Source organism: Neopelma chrysocephalum, unplaced genomic scaffold, assembly GCF_003984885.1.
Source record: "Neopelma chrysocephalum unplaced genomic scaffold, ASM398488v2 Primary Assembly neopelma1_65c, whole genome shotgun sequence".
NCBI lineage: Eukaryota > Metazoa > Chordata > Aves > Passeriformes > Pipridae > Neopelma > Neopelma chrysocephalum.
The window spans coordinates 598,866-603,181 of record NW_020897724.1 but is presented as its reverse complement, the minus strand read 5'-3'; positions in this window follow the sequence as shown (position 1 = coordinate 603,181).

Sequence of the window (4,316 nt, the reverse complement as noted above, 5' to 3'; positions counted from 1 at the left end):
CATCTTTAGCTGGTGAATGTTAAAAAAGCTACTGGGGGAATGTATGAGGAAAAAATGCACATGTCCATGTGCCTTGAAAGAGTACCAGGTATTCTGATCTCTGAACTGTGAGACTTGCTGATTAAGCATTGAAAATGCTGTTAATAAAAAGAAAACAAAAAAAAAGAAAAGAAGAAAAGAGAAAAGTGTTAATTCTTGCTAATTTAATGTTTACTTCCAAAGCTAGGATTTGCCCAGCATCTCTTCTCAAAATTGTCATTTCTTTGCCTTCTGCAGCACACTCGTGGCCTACTTGCTTCCAGTCCCATATTTTGAGGTTTATTCTGCTTTTGAAGTGTTCATTCCTAACAAAAACTATAGCTTGAAGTTTCCCACTTGGCAGAGGAGTCGTGGTGCTCTTTGAGAACATGGGGAAAACTAAAGCATGAGATAATTTTCTAAAGCAGAACTAAATGCCAAGAAATCAATATCCCCAAATATGTATGGAAACCAATAATCAGATAACACAGGCACAAACAGAACAATCAGTGTGGTCTGTGAGATCCCCAGAGCCACGGGCAGGAAGTGAGGACAGACTGAGGTCTGTGCCCGTGAGCCGGGAACTCTCTGACCAGGCAGTGGGGAGTGTTTGTATGGACATGGGAGTCTGCAGGGACAAATCCTGCCTCCAGCTGCTCATCTCAGATGGTACCTGTACCTCTGCAGCCCCCACAGCCCTGGGTGTGACAGCTCTGCTGTGCTGGTGTAACCAAGCACGGGGCTCCAGAGGAGCTTTGTGCAGCGTGACCGTGTCACTGTGCAGAAATGGTGGGTTAGGATTTCCTTCTGTACTCCTGTGAGTTGGGTATTTAGGTGCCATTTGCTCTGCACACCTCAAGTTTGATTCTGTGCTCTAAAAATAAGACCTCAGTACTGGTTGGACTGGTCTTTTTGATATTTCCTGTTGAAAATGTCAGTTAAAGCTGCTTATTGCATCTTTAATTTATGTTAATACAGAGAATAATGCAGGATGGGACTAACATTTATAATATATTGACTCTTACGGGAAAACTTTCAAGGCTCAGTGTTTACTGTTCTTTTTTTGCAGGCACAATAGTGAAAAAATGATTAATTCTTTGGTTGGTGAGCTAAATATGGGCAAATGGCTGAATTCTCTGAGAAATTAGAGTAAGGCCCTCTGGATAAAGATGGCATTGCATGCTACTTATTTTTTCTATCCAAAGCAACAATGAATTTTACATATATTTGGTTGATTCATCAGTGATGCACAGAATTCTATGGTTTAAGAATGAAATGGACCATTAATATTGAATTTTGCAATTTCTTTATGGATGGTTCAGCTTAATTTCTGAAGCATCATCTTTATTAGATGGTGTCACATTCCAAGAACAAGTGTTTTTGATGCATAAGCAACAATGTTGTTAAATAAAGATGCAGCAATTTAAAAAAACAAATGTGCTTCAAAGCAAGAAAACAAATACTTGAAGAAATGGGTATTCTCAGTGAAGGTGGAGAAGCAAAAGTTTCTTCATAGTTAATTCATCTTAGTTGTGTTTATTGTTAAAATCTGCATTTTGGTATTTGCTGAGTTGCACTATTTAATGTAAGATACATAGTTGTATGAATCAGATTCTTGGGGGCTAAGTGGTCATTTGTTTGTTTTAAGAGAATTAGGGGGAAAAAAGATAGTGTGAGAGTGGGTCTACAGATCTCTTTGGGGCTGAATGGGGTGCAGTGCCCAACATGCCAACAGGCTCAGTGCTCCCCTTCCTATGGAGTGTGGGATTTCAGGGGGAAATCTTTAAATCAGTCTTCTTTATGTGCTGATATACTGACTGAAGTTCCCCACCTCCTACCAGGTTACTTTTTACTCAGGAGAGCAGCTATGAACCTTGCCAACTTCTCTAACTCACCAAGGGAAGAAAGAAATGAAACTGAAGTCAGTCAGGTCTGACAGCAAATGTGCCATCCCCTGATTCAGCACTTCAGTACTATGGTGTTATCCTTACAGACTTTGCTTTCTATCAGCAAATATGGCCATACTGTGAAAATAAATAGGCAACACAGCAACACTGTGGGCCTTCAGCATGGCCCATTTGAGACAGCAGTTTGATTCCTGCTGCTGTTCTTCTTTGTGAATTTTGTTCCTCAGATATTAAACGTGCATCTGTAGAATTAGAAATTTTAATGAGTACCCTTCTGAGCCCCGTGCTAAGGAAATGTGAATTCATAGCCTAAGCAGTGAGGATTTTGAAGGTAAGGTGGCTTTAAAAATCCTGCTGGACTTCTGAGTAAACTGACTTGTGCAGAAAAGCTGAGGCTGAATGTAGAATTGAACCCTGAGATGATTGGTGTCTAATTTTCCTGCTATTCAGTGTTCCCTGCTTTGTACGGCATCAGTATTTCTATTTTTGTCCAGTCTGAAAGTAATTTAAATTGGGCTTCTTGCAAAGGTAGATGAAGTGAAATGAGTGATGTGGAAAAGGCCTGAAAGGCAGCAAATTTTCTGAGCTGAGCACAACATCATTGGCTCAAATCACACCCAGTGGTGGGGTTCATGTTATGTGTGGTAAGTCATGTTTTCCTTGCAGATGGATTGGTGGCTTTAGAAAATCCCTGAAACTCTCTGAAAATCCAGTAAATCTATTTCTGTTGCATTATTGACTGATGCCAGAACTGTTTGTTTTTTTGTTTTTTGTTTTTTTTTTACTTTTAAAAGAACACCAATGAGTTTAATGTCTGTCATTCAGTCATTTATTTAAACCTGGAACAGGCCCATGTGTCCTCATACAAATGAAGAGCAGCTCTACCCTGATTAGCATTCCCTGAGCCTTCATGGATTATTATTAGCAACTTTTCCCCACTGAATGTTTACAGAGCTTTTGTGAGCTTTTTACATCAGCTGCCTTGTCCTTTCAATTTTCTATTATACCTTTTGTAATTGCTTTCTGTCTATATTTGATATGTTGTTGCTTTACTCCAGTAACTTCCATTATCACTTTTAACTGTTTGCTATTGCTGGGAATAATGTGATTGCATTATTTACTCTGTTTGCTTTAAATATCACTTTTTGCTTGTTCTCCCCCCTTGTCTCCCACCATCTTTCTGGGAATATTTGAGTTTAGCAACAAGATGCTGTCTGAAGTCTTATTTGTTACCTTCATAGCCTAAGACCATGATTACTTGAAGCAAATGATATATTATCATAAAGCACTAAACACCCACCAGACCATTATTGAATTTATCATAGCTACGAGCTCAATACATGGTGAAAGATAAACTTGTTTTTTACTGCCTGTGGAAGTCAGCAGGTTGATTCCTCCTTTAATTCTCGTTTTTGTCAATACTAGAATCATTAAATCCCCATCACGAAGACTAGTTTCTTCACAGCTCTCTCATCACACTGAGTCTAGCTACTTTTTTTTAGGCGTAGGGTTATGGTAAAACAGCAACAAATTCCCATTCCAAGCCTTCCTACTCTCAGGCACAGAAGAAACTAATAGGGGCTTAAGTAAAAGGCATGAAAAGGAAATATTTTGTTTCAGTGGTCTCAGGTGTTTGCTGCATTACACTGTTTTCTACAGCAGTCATTAGGAAGCACGTTCGTGTGCTCCATTCCACACCCAATTTTCTTGTGCTTTTAAAGTTGGAAATGGTGTTTCCTTTCTTTTCTGCACTCCAGCTGTATGTACTGCTATCCCTGAGGAGGCTTGGTGCAATTGTGGAGTACAAGCGACTGTCCTTTCTGGCATAAGAGAAGGTCAAGGAAAGACCTGCTTTAACTAGTCATTGTCAGCTCTGAAACAAGCTCTGTAAGGAATCTGATTTGTGTGTACATTACAAAACTAAATAAAACCAGAAGAGATTTATCCTGTACTTCATCAAACATGAACATTCAATAAATTTAATTGCTTAATCCTGAATACAGCTATTTGTCCATACTGGTAGCTGCATTAGAAACCTAACTTATCCTTATTTGCTTCCTTTTCCTTTTTTTCTTCTCTTTATAAGAGAGTAAGGAGCTTCTAGGACTTGGTTGGCTCAGTGGTGATCACCAGCTTAGCTGCCTGCTCTGCTGTCCCACACTGACATTTTCCTAATCTTCCTTAAAATATGAGCAGGCTGCTGCTATCTTTGTAAATCAGCTCTCTGGAGCAATGAAGGCCAAAGTTCAGAGATATTTCACTGCTTAAGAGATAGAATTTCTAAAAGGATTTAGGCAAGCAAGGGTTTTAATTAAAATTACAGAATTACATACTCTAAAACATCTAATAAACACCTATTTGCATTTTCAGGTGCCTAAATAAATGTCTTGA